General features: G+C 48.9%; 1 protein-coding gene across 11 annotated transcripts in view; it reads left to right on the top strand.

Moving 5' to 3' along the window:
* Cyrib (CYFIP related Rac1 interactor B) overlaps nucleotides 1–22,827 on the top strand; it is a 127,535-nt gene that overhangs the window by 4,918 nt on the left and 99,790 nt on the right. Inside the window, exon 1 of one of the 11 annotated variants that reach the window (XM_074069226.1) lies at nucleotides 4,622–4,954. The exons of 8 other annotated variants lie outside the window; for them this stretch is intronic. The gene's annotated coding sequence lies outside the window, so the exon portion shown is untranslated. Of the gene's footprint in view, nucleotides 1–4,621; nucleotides 4,955–22,827 lie in introns of those variants that run through there. 2 more of the 11 variants (XM_074069223.1, XM_074069220.1) reach the window with 2 other exon arrangements.

Raw genomic sequence — 22,827 nt, 5'->3', positions numbered from 1 at the left:
TCTGAGTCAGGTCCAGGGTGGCCTGAGAGTCTACAGGATGTGACACCTGTGGTTTGTGGGTCACACTTTGAATAGGGTGCCCTTAGAGACTGTCCCATCTGACCCCTCTGCTCATCCTGCAGGATCAGGTGGATAGGAGGGGCTGAGGATGCAGAACTGAATATGTCCCTGAAGGTTCCTGTGGCAGGTAGAACTTAGCTAGTGGAAGAGGAAAGAGGTTTAGGTCTAAAATTCTGCACTCTCATTTAAACTAATGAGGGAACTGGGACCAGAGGGGGAAGTGCCTTGCTCAACAGGCAGAATCAGAGCTGCAACAGAAGCCTTTTGGCTCCAGAGTCTGACTTTTCCCACCACCCCACAGGGCCTCCCTGTTTATACCTTGAGGATGCCCCAGGGCCATGCTTTAGTGACAGGAGGGTGTTGAGGACTGGAGTCCTTTCTCAGCTCAGAAGGAACCTTGCCCTCAACATTCCATGAACAGGCAACTAAGTCCCCAGGGAAAAAGAAGGCTTAAGATGGGAAAAGTAAGAGCTTTGACATCAACATACACCACGTCAGAGGCTGCTGGCCTCTCAGGTCCTCACACCAGCATCCTTCTGTAACAGCATCCTTTGGAAGGGGGAGAACAGGGAGTACACTCAAAGATGGGGTGAGGGGAGAAGGGTCCATCTTTACTTAACCTATGAGGAGTCTCCAGCCACCAGCTTTTTCTTCTTCTTTTTTTTTTTTTACATACACACAGTAACATACAGTGTGTGTATGTTACTGGGGATTGAACTCAGGGCCTTGTACTAGCTAGGCAGGCTCTCTGCTACTTCAGCTTTGTCTGGCCACGTTGAGTTCTTTGGAATTTATGATGTTACTGGGGTTTGAAATCAGAGTTCTGCACTTGCTAGGCAGGCGTTTCTACCACTTGAGCCACACCTCCAGCCTAAGCTCTTTGGAACTTAAACCCAACCCAGGCCCCATCTCTCAAGGCTGTGTGACTGGCAAGTCACATTACTTTGCTGAAGCAGAAGAGTACTTGATAAAGCAGGGCTAGTGTCGCCTGTCTCCCTGGGATGTATGGAAGATTGATTGATCTGCACAAAACATTTAGGGTAGCCCTTAGCAGAAACTCTCCATAAACTCTCCCTCCCCAAAGAACACCAGCACAGGTGGCTGAATGCTGTAGAACTTGTCCAGTGGTCATTTTGGACCAGGGTGCTCCTTCTGGCAGAGATAGGGTGGGAATTTGATTGGGGAGGGAGAGTATTGGCTGTATGCAAAACAGAATGCTCTGTAAAGGTGGCAGGGTGAGAGACATGGAACCTGGAGCCAGGGGCTCTCAGTTCAGACCCGACCTCCTGCAAATTGCATAGCTTCCCTGGCATCTCAGTGCCTGTTTTCCAGCTTGTTTTGGCTCTTTGGCCAAAAGATGTCTGCATGTGCCTGGTTTAGTGTCTGGTATCCAGCACCTGCTTACTATGAATCAGCAGTCTACACAGCCCAGGGCTGAGACTCAGGGAGAGGAGCATCCGGCCAAGAGAGTCTGTACAGTCAGCCTCTGCACCAGTCCCAGCTTTGTTCAAAACCAGAGTAAGATGTAGAATGCAGAAAACAGTGTGGAAGTGAAACTTGGGCAATAACATCCTCAAATGTCTGCTTGGCTCCCCTGAACTCTGGTTTTGTGTGCTATCTTGTGCTTCTGGGGCACCAGAGACCAGCCAGTGTGCTTACAGGTGAAACAGGCTTGCCAAGGAAAGTACCAAACAGAGAGTTCTGTGCATCCCGAAAAGTGGTATTTTAGTCAGTCCTGAACACATCTAACTTAACTTGCAAGTTCTTAGCTCGTATTGTTCTTTCTAACAATGGTAATTGAGTGAGTAGCTACTGTGTGCTAGGTCCTGTGATGCATCCAACATGAGGAATAAGTCCTGTGTCCCACGCCTACCCTCCCAGGTCCCAAAGGGGCCTGAGCAGTGGAGAGCAGGAGGGAGTTTATATTTGTCTCATGGCTGCCCCAGTCCAGCCCCTCTTCATTAGGAATGGAGGAGCTTGTGGGAAGAGGCACAGGTATCCCAAAGTGGGTCAGCAAAGTAGACTAGGGGCTTGACGAAGGATGGCAGGAGTGGGGAGGGAGGCAGCTTTTCCAGGCCCTTGTGCAGGCATTTCTGGCTCAGGCAAAAGCACCCTCATGACAGGGCTGCCATCAATGTCATGGGGTGGGTTTTTGTGACTGTGGTTCTTATTTGCTTTTGTCTACGTTACACAGTCATAGCTTCCCTCTGGAGCAGAGCAGTGTGCCCTGTCCTGTACCTTCTCAGTACTCTGAGGCAGGTAGTATCCCCAGTTTACAGATGAGGAAATCGAGAAAACTTAGAGACGGTTAGAAGCAGAGCTAAAGCTTACACGCACCATGCCACCTTCAAAGCATCTACTGTTTTTGCTACTTCCTTCTAGGGACCCTCCAGTGTCACTCGAAATATCTCCAAAAGGAATCACCTTCTAGGACTAAAGGCCACTTCGGTAGACCCTGTTGGGGAGGTTGGGTGTTCTTGAGGTATTTCATGGAACAGGTCTGGCAGCCCCCTCACTGCAACAGCTGCCTGATGCAGACCTGCCACCTGGGATGACTAGAGCTGGGGTGTCATCGCTGAGAGTAAATTGCTGGCTAATCCTGAGTGGTGAGGCTTTTGGTAAAGTCAGTGTGCGACTGACTCAGACTAATAACACTCCTGTGTGTGGTGTTGGGATTTGTCCGTCATGGTCTGCATTTCTTTGCTGTGGGTACTCCTCAAGAGAAAGACTTGGGCAGGGGAGAGGAGGGTCTTGAGGTCTCATGCTTTGGGGGGCTAAATTTGAAAGGAAAATGTCAGCATTTACACATTGGTTACTGTACGCTTGAGATCAGCAGATAGAAACAGGATTTACACCTCTGCTTACAGTGTTCCAGCGTTTTCAGTATGTAAGCTTGCCAGATATTCTATGTACCCATTTCTTTCTTCCAGTGTTTCATTCCTCTGCTCATACCTGGGGTGCATTAAGTTTAGTGGAGGGAAGGTGGAGAATCCCTGTTTGTAACAAGCACTCTCAGGGAATGCTGAGGCTGTGGTCCCTGTCCCCTGATTAGAGGTACACCTATTTAGAACAATCTTCTGCCTACGTGACATCTGTTCCAGACTCTTGGTGGTTGGGGGTAGGGCAATTGGTGTGAGAAAGAACACAAAAGGTCACCTTGTCCCTCTTCCCCAGCCTTTCTCAGGCCATGGCCCATAGAGGAAATGGAATTTGTAAGGCCTGGGCTGGGGGCCAGGCAGTGAAAGAGGAAGCACCTCCCTGCTGGAGGTGACTGACCACAGGGTCCCACCACCATGTGCTGAGGACAGTGTCTTAGAGCAGTGTAACTTCATCTTCCAGTCCCTCTTGGAGGACTCTGATCCTCCTCCAAGGTGGAACCTATTCAGACTGGTGAGGAAGGCCCAGAGAGGTGATGTGAGTTGCCTGTTGTCATACTGTATGACGATTACTTAAAGAACAAGAGACCATGGCCAGGGAGGTGCAAGCCCTGCTGAGGCCACACAGCCAGCATGTGGCCTACAGGGGGGCCAGTGGTCTCTGACCAGACAGCCTGTCCTGGGGAGGCACGCTGGAAAGCTAAGGGGTCTTGCCTGGCGCCCACCAGCTTAGGAATCCTGGTTTCCTGTTCTGGCCCGAGAGGCTGGTTTTCTGTTAGTTCCTGACTGACAAACAAGTCCTCCCCGCAAAGACACAGAAGCTCCAAAGGAGAGGAAACCTGACAGACCAGAGGCACGTCTTCATCATGCTCTTCAGAGTTAGCCCAGCAGGCAAAACTTCACGGGAAAATGATTCCTGACAATCTCCTTCCTTGCCCTGAAGGAGGGCTTTCCATATGCGTGGTGTGTGTTTGCAGTGTTGTACGGTGACATCAAAGCACAGATGTTTGACGTGAGGCGTACTGGACAATATGCAGTGCAGAGCAGTGCACAGTACACTAAAAGGAACAATACAATACGTGTTTATGTACTTTCACATTCTTTATTCATTCATATTACTTATTTATTATTTTGCTGTGGTGGGGATCAAACTCAGAATGAATGCTAGGTGAGTACTCAACCAGTGAGTTACATTCCCACTCTAAAATTTTGGGTTTTTCTTTTCTTCTTCTTCTTTTTTCTTTCTTTTCTTTTTTTTTTTTTTTTTGTGTGTGTGTGTCTTTGGCAATACAGCATTGCTTCCGAGGTAAGTGCTACTCCAAACAAAAAAATTTTTTTTGTATTCCCTCTTAGTATAGTAGAATGTGACTCAGATAAATAAGGTTATGGCACAAGCCCATTGTATGCTGTGTCACACTGAGGACGTCTTCAGCATGTGTAAAGCTGTGCTGTCACACAGTGTGGGCTGCATGAATCCTGTCTGTGTGTGTGTGTGTTTGTGTGTTTGGCAGTACTGGGGTTTGAACTCTGGGCCTTGTGCTTGATAGGCAGGCCCTCTACCACGTGAGCCATGCTCACAACCCTGTTTGCTTTAGTTATTTTTCAGAAGGGTGTCAAGCTGGAGCAACCTCGGGCCTCAAATCTCTTACCTTTCTGCTTCCCGTGTAGCTGGGATAATGGGAGTGTGTCGTGGTGCCTGGCCATTGTGTCACAGTATTCTAGGGTCTTTGTGCTTGGATGTGATTACTCTTTGAAAGGGTTTTGGGTGTCTGGCCGTCTGGCATGGAAGACCCAGGAAGGGAGTGGCTTCTCTGAGCCTCTTTGTCACAGCAGCCCTAGACTTAGTTAGGCCTCTTACAGCCTTGCCTTTGTTCTCCCACATCTTGTCCCATTCTGCAGCTGATCTGGAAGGGCTTCAGCCCCCTGGTCTGGGGAGACCTCAGCCTTTGGTCCTGCCTGCAGTGGAGCTGTCTGTTTCCTCAGCTGAGTTTCTCAGTGCTGTGGGGGTAGAACCCAGGGTAAGTGTATGAAACAGTGTCTGTGAGCTTCTAAAGTCTGTGTGCTTCCTCTACTTTCTGAAGTAAAAGAGGACTTCACTTTCAAATGTCCCCTTGTCCCAGCAGCCCACCTCCCCCAGCACATGGGACGTCATTAGAAAATACTTTTCTCTAGTAAGCTCATCTTTGTTGTAAGACCTTCAATACTTGAAATCCCAAACCAAGGAGCCTGTCTTTTGTGTTCCCCTGATCATCCCCAGACAGCCTCTGGGGAGGAGGGAGCATTTGATTCCATCTTCCAGCTTTTTCTCCAATGTACCATGGAGCTCCCAGGCAGCAAGGGAGAGTTGGGAAGTGCCTGAGATGGTTCATGTGCACAGACCAGAGAGATCATTAAGAGTTCACTTAGGGAAAGCCCAACAGATATCCCCGCCCCACCCGTGAAAGGTGTCACCCTGCAAAAGCTAGTGCCACTTTCTGCTAGTGGCTGACTGGGTCCTTGAACGACCCTCCCCCAGTTCTAGACCATAGGGATTGATGTCAAGAACCAGGAAGAGCCTCATAAACTTTGCCCTGGTAAACCCACTTTTAGAATCTCTCCTAAGACACAGTAAAAGGTATGGACAAAGTGATGTCTTCAGTTCAGCTTGTTATAGTTAGAGAATACTGGAAATGACCTGGGTCTGACGGTCACCAGCACTTAGCCACATGGTGGAATCCTCAGTGGCCCCTGGAAGTCAAGGCCACCAAGACCGAGAGGAGACAGAAAAGCCGTCACTTGGGTACAGGAAACAGACTTGAAGGAAGCACACTGAAATGGTGTCATATATATTCAGGGGCTAGGAACCTGGATGATTTTCTTGTCCTTTCTTTTGCATGTTTTGTCATGTGGTTATGCCCTTCTCTCTTTTTTCTATGAAACTTAGCACCCTGCTTTTTCCAGAGAAAGAAATTAAACTAAAGTTTAGATCACTTCATAAATGAGATACAGCATAGAATCACTCATAACAGTTAATAAATTGTAGGCCCAGGCATCTTTGAGATAAAACAACAAAAGGCCCGATAACAGGGACATAAGACAATTAGCAATTCTTTGAATATGTCACTACCCCTGGCTAGATCTTCTAGTCTATGCAGAAGACATCATTATTGTCATTCTATATGTGTGAGAGATTAATGGACTTTTCTAGAATCACACCATTCCTTGGCAGTGAACAGCGGGTGGGGTTAAAGGAATCTAGAAACTTCCAATGCCGTAACTCTCTTGAAATCACACAGAAACTGTTTGCAGGGCAGGGTAAGATGAGTGACAGCTACTGATGAGCAGCACTGCTTTCTCTCTGAGTGATGTGGTCTGTAAGTGCCAAGGCAAAAAGGAACTGAGTCCAGGTGACAGCCACTGTGTGGAGTAACCCTAGTCTCCACGTGCCTGGCTGCTCCTGCTATCCAGAGAGAGGCCATGCCTGTCTTCTGGGGACAGGGAGTGGTTTTCAGAACCCAGTGTTGGGTTCTGTGAGGGAGGCAGGGAGAAACGATGTATCTGCCTGTGAGTGACCCAGAGGGAGCGGATAGCTGCCAGAGTCAAGCCATCCCCTTCATGGGACTGCAAATTCCTGACACTCCATGGTGTTTAAAATGCATTTTAAACCGTGTCTGTCATGCAGCCCACTTGTCATCCTTGCCTGTGTCTCAGATGGAATTTGATTTAAAACTCAGTACGTTTTTTTTTAAGGGGAGGTACAAAATGTCTACTGCTACCTGGTTCGTAGGTGCCAAACTTACTTTGGATGAATGAGTATAAGAATTTAAATTCATTTTCTGCTTTGGGCAGACAATAAAATTGATGCCTTTAAAAAATATCTATTTCACACCCTAGGATTTATATTTTTTTGTTTCTGGGATGGAACCCAAGGCTTTGCACACGCAGGGCAAATGTTCTGCCACAGAGCCATACCTCTGCCTGTGGATTTGTCTTTCCATGTTTTTGGATAGGAAAGGGACACACGTCTTACCATCCCAATGAGGCAGTTCTTGAAGGTCCTGCTTTGCTCTCTGCCTTCCCACGCTGTGCCCTACACCAGCTGTCTCCTGCCCACCTTGGGACGCTGTGCTCTCAGCCCCGTGGAGCGGAGGTGACATGAGCAGCCCTTGCTTATCTTGCTGTGGCCGACTGTGTGGAGAAACACGTCTCCCACCAGCTTGTGCTGAGCCTCGGGCTCCCGGGCTGACTCATGCATGTTCCTCGTTCTTCAAGCAAGGAGACCAAGGACTAAAATGCAGCATAAAAGTGCTGATGGAGGAGCTCTCTGCCCAGCACCCATCATCGCAGGTCATCCCCATCCATACCTCGGGGACCTGTTGGCGGGGAAGCGCTTGTGGAGAAAGCCAGGTCCAGGGCAGGACCAAGGTCTTAACTACCCGAGGGGGTCGGTTCCACTGGTCTCTTGGCGTGTTGGGCATGTAAAAACCTCACCTCTGCCTTGTGTCACCAGCTCTGTCATCTGTTCTCTCATTGGCTCTGCATATTTTGCCACTTGTCCCTCTAGGACAGGGATCCTGAAATATCCCTAGCAGGGTGGAGTGGCATGTATGTACCACAGGAGATCCTTGGTCACCAGCCCATTCCAGAAGACACTGTCACCTTGCTGCCTCCCCACAGGGCTGTGTGCCCCAGGTGGGGTCTTTTCTGTCCATGTCCTCCTGCACCCGTGCAGACCCCCTGCCACTCTCAGGCATGGGACAGCTCCTTTGCAGGGTGAATAATTGAGAGTTCATTCTGGGCTCAGGCATCTGTGCACGGATGTGTCAGGAGGATGTGTTTTGGCCAAGTTTGAGCCCAGCTGAGTATTGTCAGCTGTGAATTAAAGATGAACTCCTGGCCTCTTCTCTGGTTAGTGTTGACCAAGCACCAAGTCCTGCATCTTAAGGAAAGAAAGAAGAAGAAAAGAAGGAACGAGGAAGAGAAAAAAGTTAGGGGCTTATAAAATGGAAAATAAAGTATAAGAACACCTTGCGCCCATTGAGTTTGTATCTATGCCTTGACCTTGTTCTCATAAATGCTGCTAAGCCTGGGATTGGGCCATTTGCTGGTCTAGCTCTACAGGCAGGGCTCACAGGAAGGCCTTGTTCCAAGAGGGTTCATAGAGTGAGTATAGGTGGGCACCAGTGGCTCACATCTGTAATCCTAGCTTTTTAGGAGACAGAGATCAGGATGATCGTAGTTTGAAGCCAGCCTGGGCAAATAGTTTGTGAGACTCTATCTTGAAAAAAAAAAAAAAACCCATCACAAAAAAGGGCTGGTGGAGTGGGTCAAGGTGTAGGCCCTGAGTTCAAACCCCAGTACCGCAAAAAAAAAAAAAAAAAAAAAGAGTGAGTACATACATTGTTTCTGTAGAAAATTATAGCCCAGAGAGGGTGAGAGATTTGCTCAAGCCTGTGAAGATAGGACTTACTTTATTAGCACTGGCTCTCATTAAACTCCACACAGAGCTGGGAGCCAATGGCTCACACCTGTGATCCTAGCTACTCAGGAGGCAGAGATCAGGGAGATCACAGTTTGAAGCCAGCCCGGACAAATAGTTCTGAGACCCTTATATGGGCTATCTTAAAAAATAGCCCATATAAAAAAGGGCTTGTGGAGTGGTTCAAGTGATAGAGTGCCTGCCTAGCAAGCATGAGGGCTTGAGTTCAAACACCAGTATGACCAAAATAAAACAACTCAGCACAGATATGCACTTCAGGTGAGTGAAGAACTTCAGGGTCAAAGACAATTTAATTTGTGGAAAGTGCATCTCCCTTCACTCTGAAGCCTGGTGGGGTTCCTTATGGTCTCAAAATTACCTGTTCTCATGGTGGCCACATAACTGTCTCTCTGTCCTCACCCCCGTGTTGAAGCATTTTCCTCTTTGTGCAACATGAACTGGGTTTCCTGCAAAGATCCTAGAAGCCACATGCAGCTGTATTGTTTATTGAGTTGGACGACAGGGTGGGGTGGAGCTGAAGAGGGTATCATCCATGCTTAGTGAGGACCCTTCTGCCCTGACTCATGGCCTGGCCTCTGCATTTCTATCCTCAAACCCTACAGAGTCCCTGCACCTCAGACTGCTAGGACAGTAGAGACCTTCAGGAGGTACAGTGCAGGCACATCCCACAGTGGAAGCCCCTGAACCCTCTCCTGTCTCCTTTCTCAGGTCTGGTGGTCAACCTGCTCCATGGTTTTTTTTTTAACTTTTTCCAAACCAGTGTGGAATGTGCACTGTGGGCCAGCGTTAGGTTAGGTGACTGAATGTAGAGATCAGGAGGGGAGCTGGGCTGAAGTTCAGTGGTATAGCGTTTGCCTAGGACGCACGAGGCCCTCAGTTCGATCCCAGCACCAAAAAAAAAAAAAAAAAGACAAAAAGAAAAAAAATAGAGATCAGGAGGAGACAGGTGCTACCCCCAAAGGGTCCCAGGCTGTGAGTGGAGGACATAGGTCACCGTGGTTTTTTGCAAAGTGTTAAAGCAGTGAGCAATTTAAAACGTGCAAAGCAATCATGCAGTGTTTAGGTGGAAGTCTTACACAGCAAGAGTGTAAAGAAAGGTCCAGAACTGGTAATGCCCAGTTTATGATGTGCCTCCTTGGGTCAGGGAGAGGGCCATGAATGGGCTACCTGCGGGCTTTGCATTTGCTGTTTAATTCCTTAAGCTGGGTGAGGGATATGAGAAGTGGTTTTATTATTGTTTGTACATTTTTTGTACATCTTAAATATTTTACAGTAAAAACTTTAGCATAGAGCTGTGAGAAGGGAGTAGGAACTTGAGCTTGGGAAGGTCTCTAGCCAGACACAGGAGTTTCTCTTCTTGGCACTTCTAGCCAAGACCAGGGCTTGCCAGGCCTCTTGAGTCTGGAACCGTCAGTCAAACATTGCCTGGAGGGGCTGGAAGGCTTCAGAGAGAAGGCAGCAGTTCTGAGTTCTGAAGGCCAGTGCAGGGAATAGCATTTCAGACAGAGGGAACAGCAGATGCTAAGGCAGAGAGACAGGACATTTGAGGGATTACAGGTATGACCAGGCGAATCATCTCTGCTCTGTAGCAACCCTTCCAGAATAGCTTGGTTCCCTCTTGACCTTTTATACTCACAATGGCTCGGAAGCCAGGCTGGCTTAGAGCTGGTTGGGGATGAAATCCAGCACCAGTCAGTTGCCAGGGAGTGCTTTGAAGTGTATCAGGCCTTGGCATTGAGAGGATTGGTCCCAGCCCAAAGAGACTGGCATCGATGTCAAGTGCAGATAACTGATGATAAACTGAGACCTAATGAAGGAGTTGGGCCAGCAGAGTGAAAGAAAACCGGTGAGAAAGATGGGTCTTGTAGCTTGTGAGGTTGCCATTGTGTAACATTAAAGACCATCTGGGACACTGCTGCCTGCCCCAGGCTGTGGGGAAGCGGCAGGGCCTGGCTTGGAGAATAATGTATATTCAAGATGGTTTTCTTTGAAAACATCGCAAAGTCAAGGAACCCCCCAGGGGAGCCAGATGAAAGCCCCGAGGAGGAGTTTCATCAGTGCCTAATCAAAGGCATTGATTGTCTTCTGAGCCCAGGCTTCCCCTCCCATTGTTGTCTTTAATTGTGGAAACTTGTTCATTAGAGTTTCATTAAGGCCAGCCCTTCCTAGGTCCCCTTTGATCTCTGGGAAGCCATCAATTTCCTTGGGGAGTCCTTTGGCCTCCTAGGTTCTTAGACATCTTTGCCATTCCTTCAGCTCAGGCCAGACCCACACATGTTTGAGACAGAGGCTGCTATGTAGTTCAGGGCAGTTTTGAATACGCAGTCCTTCTGCCTCCCTAGTAGCTGGAATTACAGGTGTGTACCACTACACTCAGCGTTAGTCTCAGCTTCTGACATTGGTTCTTCCAAGGTTGTCCCTGTGGAGCCTGTGAATGCAGGATGCGGGTGACCACCTGGTGGTGAGGGCGGGGGGGGGGGGGGCCACATTAGCTGCATCATGATTCTCTGGCCCAGAGCAGAGGAACCCTGCACACATCTCCCACCCGGGAGCAATTAATTCTGCAGGAAGTTATGGTTTACATTTCCCTCTGGAAACTCCAGCACCACACACATTTATGCACCATGGCCCTCAAAGCATCCTCTTGCAAGTTGTGTTTAATCACAGTCCTGATTGAAAACGCACAGCATTTGGCCTCATTTTATTAGCTGGTCCTTACCCACAAGTCATCTGCTTTCTCTTAAACACTTCTTCTGGGGTCTGTGTTTATCAACCCTGAGTAAACACAAATCCCATACTCTAATTAGGAAGCCAGCAATGGCCAAAAAAGGAGGCTCATTCTGTCACTTTTGAGCTGTGGATGTTGAAAGGAGGGGAGACATGACAGGGGGCCCCCCGGGGGATAATCCTGAGGCCTGGGGTGAAGAATGTGTGTTCCCTCCGCCTCTGTGGACCATGTGCCTGAGCCTGTTGAGGTCACGTGGCTTGTACCTGCACTTCGTTCAGCCATGGAGCAAAAGCTACACCTTTCAGAGACATTTCGCTGTTTTCATCCGACTGCCCAGGCAGCGGTTCTGCCTGCGTTCACGTCTGTGTCTCCATGTCTGGAACAGAGCATGCCTAGTGCACACTTGGGTAATGAAAGAGGGAGTACCTGCTACTCCATCATTAGGAATCCAGTTTTTCAATTTTACATACCTTTTTTTTTTTTTTTTTGAGACAGGGTCTTACTATGGAGCCCAGCCTGACCTCTAGCTCTCAATCCTCCTGCCTCAGTTTCCCAAGTGCTGGGAATACAGTTGTGCTTCATCAAGCCCAGCACCAGTTTTTTGTTTCAATTACAGGCTTCTACTTCAGAATATACTTTAAAAATATCTCAGGGAGAGGGCACTGAATGCATTGGGTCCCCAACAGTAAGTTGTCAGAAGAAGGGGATGGAACACTGGATCCCTTCGGAGAGGGACACTAAACATTGACTGGAGTGTAGAGTTGGTGGCCCAGACGGTTTTACTAGCAGTAAGCAACATCTTGGGCAAGCCACCCACTCTCTGAGACCAATGTCCTAGGCTGAGGAAGGTCTGAGGCTGAGCTGAGGAAGGAAGGGTGAGGCTGGCTTTGTATCTTGAGTCTCACCTGCTCTTTCCCCCTCAGTTTGTGTTTCCCATGATCCCCCTGTTCTCCTGCCATGCCCAGCACTGTGTGAGTTCCCGGGGATGCAGTGGTGTCTGAGGCAGATGTGCTGCTTTCCATCTAAGCCTGGACATTTAGTTCAGAAGACAGAAAGTGTTGATCCAGAGTGCCGTGGCATAGAGAGGCCTAGGCTGCAGTGAGTCCATGGTGTGTGGGCATGGAACCCAGCCTGAACTATCAAGGAGGACTTCCCAGAGGGAGTGGCCTCTAGCAGGGTAAGAGCTGTGTTCCATACCTAGCTCTAAGCTACGTGTCTCATATTAACAGGTGGTCAGTACTGAACCAGGAAGCGTGACTGCGTGTAAAGTGTTTGATAAAACGGAAGGTGTGTGTGCACACAGGTGGCGGGATTGGCGTTACAATTTGTGGACAGTAGAGCAGAGCACTGAAGACAAGCTGCATCTTCAGTTTCCTTAGGACCAGCTGCTGCCAGGAGCCCAGCCCATTGGGTGACAGACCAGCCTCTGCCTCTGAGCCCCGACTCAGCGACACAGACTGGTCGAGGCTTGACATTTATAGCCAACTTAGTAGCCAGAAGGTCCTCCTTTGAGGATCCTGATGTGCCCATGCAGCCCTGGTTCTCTGGATTGGGAGTTGTGTGTAGAGAAGTGGGGTGACACCCAGCCTATGCTCGAAAGCACATTCATGTCACCGGCCATCACAGTTGCTATCCCAGGTAAAGATTGCTCAATCATTGTACTCTTCTCCCTCCTCTGCCTGCTGAGCTGTTGGAGTCAGACATGGCCACTGATTCTCCAGCCCAGGGCCTGGTCCACCTTGGTTTCGAGACTGTTTGCAGAATGGATTAAAGAATAAGTGAATGAATAAACTTCAGATAAAGGCAATTAAGTTACCCAGAATGTGGCTGGCCCTGAGTGGCCTTTGGACAGAGGGCTGTTTCTGGAGATGCCCTTTCTCTGTCACTCGAGATGTCCTGTAATAGCAGGCACCTCTGTGGTGCCACACGGCTTCCTGGCTTCATGCTTGACTCCAGGCTGTGTGGACAGCAGAGGCCTCGGCCTCACTCTGTTGATAATGGTGACTGGGCTTATGGGTCTGTGTTCACTCATCTGCAGTTTGGTGGAGTGGTGTGTCTTGTGGACACTTTTTGTATTTAGGGGTGCCCACCTCCTACTTATTTTTCTGTTTGGGGGAACCCCCTCACGGAATCCTGACTGCCTCCCAGCAAGCTAGCTGCTGCTCCATCTCTTGCCTCCCGTTTGGGAGGTAGAGCCCACCCGGCTCCATCTCATCCTTGGAAAACTCAATATACGTGCACTGTGCTTGGTGTCAGAGGTCCAGAGATAAAGAGGCCAGTATCAGCCTCCTCAGGCCTTTAGAACAAAGTGCCATAAATGTGGGCTCAACAACACTTACTGGCTCTCTGTTCTGGAGGCTCAAGGTTGGCAGGATTGGCTCTTCCTCTCCAGAGGGAGAATGTGTTCTGAGTGCCTCTCCTGGCTTTCAGTGGTATGCTGCGATCTTTGGCCTTCGTGGTTTGTGCACATATTACCTGGTTTTTGCCTTCAGGGAGTCCTTACTGTGAAGCCTGAGTTTTCATGTGGCTGTCATCTGTTGTATTGTAGTCCACTGTAACCTTATCAGAACTCATTGCCTCCGTCCTGACCTTGGCCCTGGGGATTAACCTTCCACATATGAACTTGGTGGAGGTCTACAGTGCAACAGGGACTTGAGAGGTGCTCCTGCTCTTAAGGAGCTCAGTGCACAGCTGGCTGGTTCTGTCCAGTGTGGCAATCTGTAAATAAATAGGCATAGTTATATTCTAATAAAAGTTTATTTACAGAAACAGACAGTAGGCCTGATTTGGTGCTCGTGCAGTAGTTTGCTGACCCCAGTTAGTAAATTGCCAAGGAGTTTGTTCAGATTATGGTAAATGTGCACTTTTTGTTGCTGATAATGGTAAATTCTGCCAAAGCTATCTTGGCAAGGAAAGAGGTCTAGTGAAGATGTATAACTGAGGTGGACGGGGTAGGGCAGGCTTCACGGAGGTTTGATCTTGCCCCTGGCTCATTTCTCTGCTTTTCTCTCAGCTCTGCCTTCTTGTGTGAGCTTCATCCTCAGGTTATTTACCTCATAGAGATGAGATGGCTGCAGCAGTTCCAGGCTTCACATCTACTTCTTTTTCCCAGTTCCTATTGTACCTACCAATTTAGGCATCTGAAAGGTAAAAGTAAGAACGCTGGGCTTCCCAGGACTCTGAAGCTCTGCTCTTTTCCAGTGTTACTCTGAGTTAAAAGCTTCTAGCCTGTCCCAAGCTGGCTGACCTCCAACATGGGGAAGTCAGGCTCTGAGAGGACAGAACCCTGAGTGTCCTTCATCCCAGTGTCTCCAGCTGCCTAGAACATATGAGGTGCTCATTAAATAGTTGTAACGATGGAGTGAATTATTGGAGGTCACTCCCGTGTGTCCTCCTGAGTGCTGTGCACGGAGGCCGGTAGGGGAGTTTCACTCTGCCAAGTGGGAAGATGCTAGGAGACGTTTTCCCTACTCCACCTCATTCTTCCTATTTCATTCGCTCGTTTGAAAGTGTTATGTGGATCATACCAAGCCTTCATAGCTTCCTGTTGTCATTAAAAACTAAACAGTCCCCAAGGTCCTGAGGCCCCAGCCCCTGTCTTCCTCTGAGCTCACTGGCTGAGCCCTCTAGTTTCGTTCTGTGCCTGAAAATCAGGCTGGTGCCTTGCCTGACACTGTGTCCCTGGCTCTCTGCAGGGGTTCCTTTCCCCTCACTTTCAGTCCCTTTCTTGGACAAGCTTTCTTGTAGGTCACATCTTTGCCCCATCTTGGCACCCTTCCTTCCCTTCCAAGCCCTCCTCTCCATCTGTATAGAGTGTGCGGTCTGCACGCCTGTTTGGGAGGTCTCCCTGCACCACCCCATACCTACTAATCTCTAGAACTGGGCTCTTGCCAGGTACTGGGCAGGTGGCTCGGTCAGTAGGTGTTTACTGAATGAAAGCGGGATGGCCATTCATCCTTTTGACCAGTGTTTGTTGAGCACATATTAAAGTGTCAGGCAGGCGCTGGGCTAAGGTGTGGAGATTCATTGGAGAAGGTATCAGGTCCTGCCTCCCAGAACCTAAGTGACCCAGCCTTCTCCCTGAAGTGTTCATTTCAACCCTTTTGTCTGTTCTGCTTTTGAGCTGCTGTGCTCTGTGCCTGTTTATCCATTCAGGCAGGCATGCATACAGATCTGTGTAAATGCTCCCTACATTATATACAACATTTACGGAACACCTACTATGTGGTATGTAAGACGTGCATGTCTGTGCATCATGTATCTATAAAGTAATCATTGATTGAATACCAACTGCGTGCTTCAAAACAACATATTTATGTATGTAAAGCATACCCAATCAGCATTTACAAGTATACACTATACAGTGAGTGTTTATGGGACATGTCCTTCGTCCCCATACTGTCCAGGCACTACAGAGAGCACAGCCTAGGGAAGAAAACCCTGTCTCACGGACTGGTACATGCCCTGACATTTGTGCTGCTGAGGCCAAGAGGTGGCCATGGGTCCCAGAAGCGTCACCACCTCCAGAGGATGGGGCATCATGGGCGGAGGGGCTCAGGCCTGGGAGAAGGGCTCAGGAGCTCTGGTTGCTTGTTTCTGTTGCTGGATGAGGAGCCTGGTGCCTGCCACATCCGGGCCCCTGCTGAGAGATGCTGAGTGGCTCTTACCTATTGATTTAGGTACTTGGCAAAAGTCAGATTGTCTAGGGACTCAATTTGGGTTCTTTAAAAATAACCTATGAGATGGGCATTTCAGAACACCAAGAGTTAGATCTGTGCAGACCTAACACCTCTCTTTTTCCTGAGAATTGACTCACATTCTCCCAGCAGGATTTGTTCTTCTGCTTGCCCCATTCTCCCTGGGTTTAGAAGCCAAAACGAGGAAGACCCTTTCAGGTCATTTAGCTGCCTGTGGTCTCCATATCAGGGCCCCACCTTTGACGAGGGAGGGGGAAAAAGAAAGTGGGAGACATGTTTTTAATTGTCTCCGACTTATACACACACACACACACACACACACACACACACGCACACACTATTGTCAATTCTCCTCTGAGCCTCAGTTTCCTCATCTTCAAAATGGCAGTAACACCCTTCAGTTGGCAGGGCTGACCTCTAGGGTCCAGCCATTCGCTGACCTAGGATTCGCTATATCAACTCCTGCCATGTGCAAGTGAAGAAGCAGCTGGAAAAAAACTCCAGGCCGTCCAGAGCCACAGCTGCCTTGTAGGAGGCTTTTCCTCCTGTGACTAATGACATAGTAACAAAACACAACTCTGAGCAATGAACGGATATTCTCATGACAATTTGCTGGGTCTGGGAGAAGGGACATTTTCACAAAACGCCCACAGCTGCCTAGGGCCACATGGGAAGTGGAAGTCGCCTTCCATTGCACAACCCGGCTGCTGTGTCTGCACTGCCCATGCTGGAGCTGTTGACCTGCAGTAGAGAGTGTGAAACCACATGAGGCCTGGAAGACTCCCTCCTTCTGCCAGTAAACACAGAGACCCATGAGGTCTAGGGTAGGCAGCAGAAAATACATGCAGAATTTTCTGTGGCTTCTTTGTTTTTTGTTGTTGTTTTTTTTTTTGTTTTGTTTTGTTTTTTGTAGGTGGTGGTACTGGGGTTTGAACCCATAGCTTCCCACTTGCTAGGCAGATGCTCTACCACTTGAGCCACACCTCTGACCCTGTGGCCTGTGTCTTTAAGTGGACTTATCCTAGTGATGTGATTAAAACAAATTAAAATGAAGACTATTTCCTGGTAAACTTTAGGGGAAGACAGACTGACACCTGTGCCCCTGACTACAGTGGGTGGTGATTTCACTTCTTAGACTTTCAGTTTCTACTTCTATAAAATGGGAAAGTTGTACCAGAAGATCCCCAGGGTCTATTTTGAACTGACTCTCTGTACATTGCAGTCGTAAGTGGTGGCACTTTATGTTCAGTGTCAATAGAAACTTTATGCCGGATACCATAGCTCACATCTGTAATCCCAGCTGTTTAGGAGGCGGAGCTCAGAAGGATTGAGATTTGAGGCCAGCCCTGGCAAAAAGTTAGCAGAACCCCCATCTCAAGCAGTAAACTGGGAGTGGTAGCAAGCCTGTGATCCCTGCTACACCAAGAAATTATAGGGAGAGGATCATGTCAGAGGCTGGTCCAACCAAAAAAATAAAGCCAAAAAGGGGTGGGCTCAAGCAGGAGAACTCCTGCCTACCAAACCCCAAACTCTGAGTTCAATCCCCAATCCTGAGTAGTGCCAAAAAAAAAAAAAAGAAAAAAGAAAAGAGATGTTTTATTCAAAGACTTTTCCTTAGGGCTCTAGCTGAAATTTACTGTGGGCTGTTTTTTCAATTAAAATAGAAAAGCAAAACAACAACAAAACCCCTTTCACTTTAATTTATATAACAAAGGCTTATTTAACTCAGAGCCTCTTTCTGTGTGAGGTGGGTGTTGGGAAGCTCTGGAGACCTCGGTACCCATGGAGGGGAAGAGGCTGTGTTCTGAAGGCCCTTTCAACCTTGACTTCAGCCCGACAAGGAGCCAGGGCTTTGATTTCAGTGGATAAGGTATAGTGTTTGGTCTGCACTGGTACCATGAAAACACTGTTCCTTTCAGGTGACATGGCAAGGTTGTCAGGCCAGGTGGAGGCTTTGCAGTGCATTGTTAGAGGAACCCATACCACAATTTGCAGGCATTCCAGACCCACTGGAGAATTTCTCTTTGGGAAAAGGTGGCAGGTGACAGCTTGAGGATGTAGTGGTCAGGGCTTGGGGCCTGAAGCCATCTCACTGATGCCATCAACAAGCCACAAGTCAGACCCGAAATGGGGCCAGGGCAGGAAGTGAGGCTGGTGGTAACAGTCTGTCCGAATCCATTAAGCACTGTATCGGTTGCCCTCTGGGCATCCAAAATCCAGTTAGCTTTAAAGAGATAATTATTTTGTTAACAGTTAGGTGTGACAGCTGCAGGGGAGGTGTGGCTAGGATTGTTCCCCTCTGTCTCCAGGCCCTGCTTCTTCTTGTTCCCCAGGTAGTTTCTCCCTGTCAGATGGTAAGAGGCTGCTGGCTGCACTAGCCAAGTAATAGAACACCTGCCTATCAAGCATGAGGCCCTGAGTTCAAACCCTAGTGCTGCCAAAAAAAAAAAAAAAAAAAGAGTAACAGGATACAGCTACTTGGACTCACAGGTCCATCTTCTCCCCTGAACACCTCAGGCAGGGGGAGGAGGGAAGAAGGCCCCTCTTTCCGGGGGCTTCAGCCGAAGTACATGTTGGTCAGTTATGGTCTCCAGGGATGTTCTTGAACCACCATTGGTTCTGGAAAGTTCCATGCTTTGACATGGAGGGGGGGTTAGGTGATGCCCCACAGGAAAACTGGGTGCTTTCCCTGAGGAGCATGAGGCTGTCAGGCAAGACAACTGTGTGGGTCGGGGTGCAGCAGTGTGTCCGGTTTTTGCTTGTGGTGGTGAGCTGCACTTGGCTGGGCTAAGTGAGTAGCTAGAGGGAGGGAGCTGTGTGGTTGGATTCATGGTCTGTCCTTGCCTTGTGGCCACTGCCACAGAACCTTTCATCCTGTGCCCCGCTCCCTTTCTCTCTCTCTTTTCCTTCAACATTTACTGAGGCCTGGTCCCTCTTCTGCTTTTTTCGGCCACTGTGCCAGGGCTGATGGCCCTAAGAGTTCACAATGGGCAGTGACTGGTCAGTGTGCTTTCTGGAAGCCTCCACTGCTTCAGACTGTAGTTCTTTCCCTTCTGGATGCTGGAGAGTCTTGCAGTACTCCGCAAAGGAGGAGTACATGGGGAGGGGACTCCTCCCAGCCTTTCTGGAAGCTTCCAGTGTTGGATACACTGGGGCAAACAGCCCAGGATGCCCTGCTAGTTAGCAAGTGGTCAGGTGGGACCCCTTGCAGAGTGAAAGCCCGCTAATTTTTGTGGTGGTCAGTTGAGGTGTGCTTGCTCCAGCAGTGGTGGCTCACCCAGCTTCTCGTGCGGGTGTCCACCTTCCGCTCTCAGATGACAGTAGGCTGCCTTGACGACACTTACTCTCTTTGCCTACCCCCCCACCCGCTCCCCACCATCAACTCAGGTTCATGGGCCTTGGAGAGTGTGCAGATATTTTGTTTTAATTAAGTAAGTCTGGAATGGGGAATAGAAAAAGGCTACTTCTTGTTTATTGTTTCTGGGCACCAGAGCTTGCTTGACCAGAACTCAGAGAATAGAGAGGGAGGTGGCTGTGAAGGTGATACCTCCCTCCCTCCTGAATGGTGGTGTCACTTAGCGAGGCCATCGTAGGGGGATGGCAGTAGTGTTATCAACCATGCTCTGAAAATCTTAATGGGAAATTTCAGAAACAAATAGTTCCTGAGTTTTAAATTGCACACTGTTAGATGTAGCATGAAGAACTGTCTCCTTATGCCCCTGTGTCCTGCCTGGGGTGTACGTCATCCCTTTCCCATGTGTCCATGCGTGTGTACCGCCTGCTCCGAGGCACTGAGATGCAGAGAGAAAGAGGGAGGCGAGAGAGACTCATCATATTTGCATACTCTTATTCCAGGATAGTTGTGATTCTTCTACTGTTAGTCATTGTTAATCTCTTGCTTTGCCTAATTTATAACTTAAACTTTGTCGTAAGTATGTATGCATAGAATTCTATATAGTGTACGTAGGATTCCATATCTGAAGCTTCGGGCATCCCCTGGAATGGTGGAACTTGTCTCCTGTGGATAAGGGGGGCTTGTATGTACCATCGCTTGTTGCCACTGGCTGTGTGCCGGTCCTCTCCTTTTGACCTCATTTAATAATCCTTGCCAAACCTTTCGTGGTAAGTGTTATCATCCTCATTTTACAGCTGAGAAAACTAAGCCCAGAAAGGTTAAGAAACTTGTTCCCAGATCACCCAGCAACCCCAGTGTGAGGCTCTGCATCTTGGCTAAAAACTACCCCTCCGTAGTGCTCTGAGGGCATGCTTTAGAGAACTATTTGGAGGACGGATAGGTGGGTTCCTAATAAGTTAGAGCTCTAGAATGTGAAAGGGGCTTTTTATCCTGACTGGCAGAGCCTGCCTTTTGGCTGTAGGAGGGCAGGGAGGCCAGTGGGTAGCTTGGTGGGGAGTGATAGAGAACAGAATGAACCCAGGGGAGCCTGGGTTCCAGTCCCAGCCCTGCCCCCAGCATCATGTTGCCTGGGGTGAGTCATACCATCTTCCAGCTGGCTTCCTTCTCAGTGAGATGAGGGTAACAACCACAATAACAGCATTTATTGTGGCTTCCCAAGTGCCAGGGAATAGGCTCGGGCTCTGCCTTGGATGCCCTGGAGTTGGTGGGGAAGAGGAACTCTTCTGTCACCTCTACACAGAAGACACTGGCCTAGGAGGTCTAGGGCACTTGGAAGGTGGGAGAGGACAAGGTAGCTTGTGCCCTAAATCTGGCTTTAGGGCCCTGTAGCCAGCCAGATGAAGGAAGGGAACTTAAACAAGAGGCTCCTTGCCACAGAACTAAATCGTGCATCTTTCCGTTGGAGGGCCTCTCCATCTTGGCTCTTTGAGCAAAACCACTTCTGCAGCGTTCAGAGAAAAAACATGGAGTCCCCAGCTGTGCAGCACCATCACCTGGGAGCTGTCTGCAAGCCCAGATTCCCAATTCTGGGGCAGTGTTTTTAAACAGCTCCCCTGGTGACTCCCATCAGCGGTTGTTTTCTCCTGGGACCCACCGCCGGTTCCTGCCAAGGGGATGTATTATTCAGCAGGGCCCAGGGGAGGTTCCAAGGTGGCAGCTGCCTGGTTTTCTGGCTGCTCAGCGCTGGAGGGATGGATCTAGTACGGTCACATCTTCTGCAGAGTGCTGGGCAGACTCAGTTCCTGCAGAGCCCTATGTCCTTGGAGGCTGTTGAGTGCACGAGAGAGCTCACCTCCCCAGCTCACCTCCTCCTTGCTGGGGATGGGCCTGGAGCCCTTCCTGCCTGGATCCCTATGGGGCCACGTGCAAGGTGAGCTGGCCCAGTAACTCCACCCGGGACCCATAGAGTACCTTCTTAAAATCTATTTTAAAAAAATCTATTTATCAGGACATTTTATGGTTTTATAAAGGTATACAACAGTTGATATATAAAATTGAACACATTCAATGCACACATTTTGAACACTTTTTTTTTTTTTTCAGTGTGAGGGATTGAACCAAGGGCCTGGTGCTTAAGCATTCTACCTGAGCAATGCCCCAAGCCCTCTTGGTTTTTTTGTTTGTGCGATAGGGTCTTCCTGAGCTTGCTGGACTCAGATTCACCGTCTTCCTGCCTCTGCCTCCCTTCTGAGTAAGAGGGATTACAGGCATGAGCCACTATGCACCCTCCCCCATGTGGGTGGTGACCTGTGTACCTTCTGATGGGACTGGATGCCAGCCAGCAGCAGTCCTGGGAACTAAAACCAAGACATGGCAAGCCCAGGGGGACAGTCGTGACAAGTTAGAATCAGAATTTAAAAGGAACAGGGATTTTGAAGATCTAGTCAAAACGATGCTTACGTGTTCACTTCTCTTCATTCAGTAGCAGATTTTTCTAGCATTTTTAAATGTAATTTTAGTTTAGCTTCTTGTAGAGAACTCCTGATTCTAGAAGTTCTGTGGGCCGGCCACTTTCTGAACATTGTCAACTGGTAAAAGATGAAGAAACAAGCTTCCCTGAGACATCAGGTGCCACCTTAGTAAATAATCAAGTCAGGATTTGGCCCAAGGTCTACCTGACTCCAGAGCTCCTGCCTACCCTCAAGGGATTGGCTGTTGAATGTAATTGCGCACACGTAAACCAGAGCTGAGCAGTTACAATGCAGCTGGGAACCACAGGGGGCTGCTTAAGTTTAAATTGATTAAAATGAAATAGAATTTGGATCCTCAGAAGCACTGGGCAGCGTTCAGTGCTTGGTAGTCCTAAGTGGCTAGGATTGAATAGTGCAGAAAAAGACCATCTCCATCATGGCCGAAAGTTCTATTGGAAGGCATTGACCTTGAGTGGCCACATGCATGGACAGGGCAGCAGGGCCTGACCTGCATGTGGAGGTTGGTTAGAAAAGCAGAGGTCATGAGCCGTCTGCTGGACCCTGTTGGTGTTTCCCACTGAAGTAACTCACCATCAGATGGGAAATGCCCTGGAAATGGGGACAAGTTGGTTTGTCAGGTAACAATACACAATTTCCGTGTTATGTCACTTCTAACTGTTCTCAGTGCCAGGGCACAAAGAGTAGTGTGTACCCTAGTTACTCCAACTCCAGCTAGTAGATGGATGAGTAGACGATTGTGTCCTTCAGGCAGTGTGGGCAGTGCTCTGCCCATCTGGAGGGCAGGCTCCTGAAAGGCACACCCCTGAACTGGGACCACAAGCCTAGGGAACTGCTCATCACATCGACTGGATGTTCTTGGAAATGGGAGGAACTAAGCCAGGAGAGGTGGCAGCTGATCCTGGCTGGCGTGATTCTATTGTCTGACCCTGGGCAAGTTCTTCCCTCCAGGTTTGGAGTCCAGTCCCTTCCCATAAAATCAGGGAGTTGGACCAGATTCCCAGAAATAATATTCTCTACCTGCACGGAAGTCATTGTTCAAGCTAACAGTGATCTATCTTTAAAGGCAACCCGCCCTAACACAGAGAAAGTGTTTGGTAATCAGTTATTAGTTTAGAAACACCAGTTACCTTGCTTATCTAC

The sequence above is a fragment of the Castor canadensis genome, chromosome 3, assembly GCF_047511655.1.
Source record: "Castor canadensis chromosome 3, mCasCan1.hap1v2, whole genome shotgun sequence".
NCBI lineage: Eukaryota > Metazoa > Chordata > Mammalia > Rodentia > Castoridae > Castor > Castor canadensis.
The sequence above is the reverse complement of the archived record's forward strand: the minus strand, read 5'-3'. Positions and strand labels throughout refer to the sequence as shown.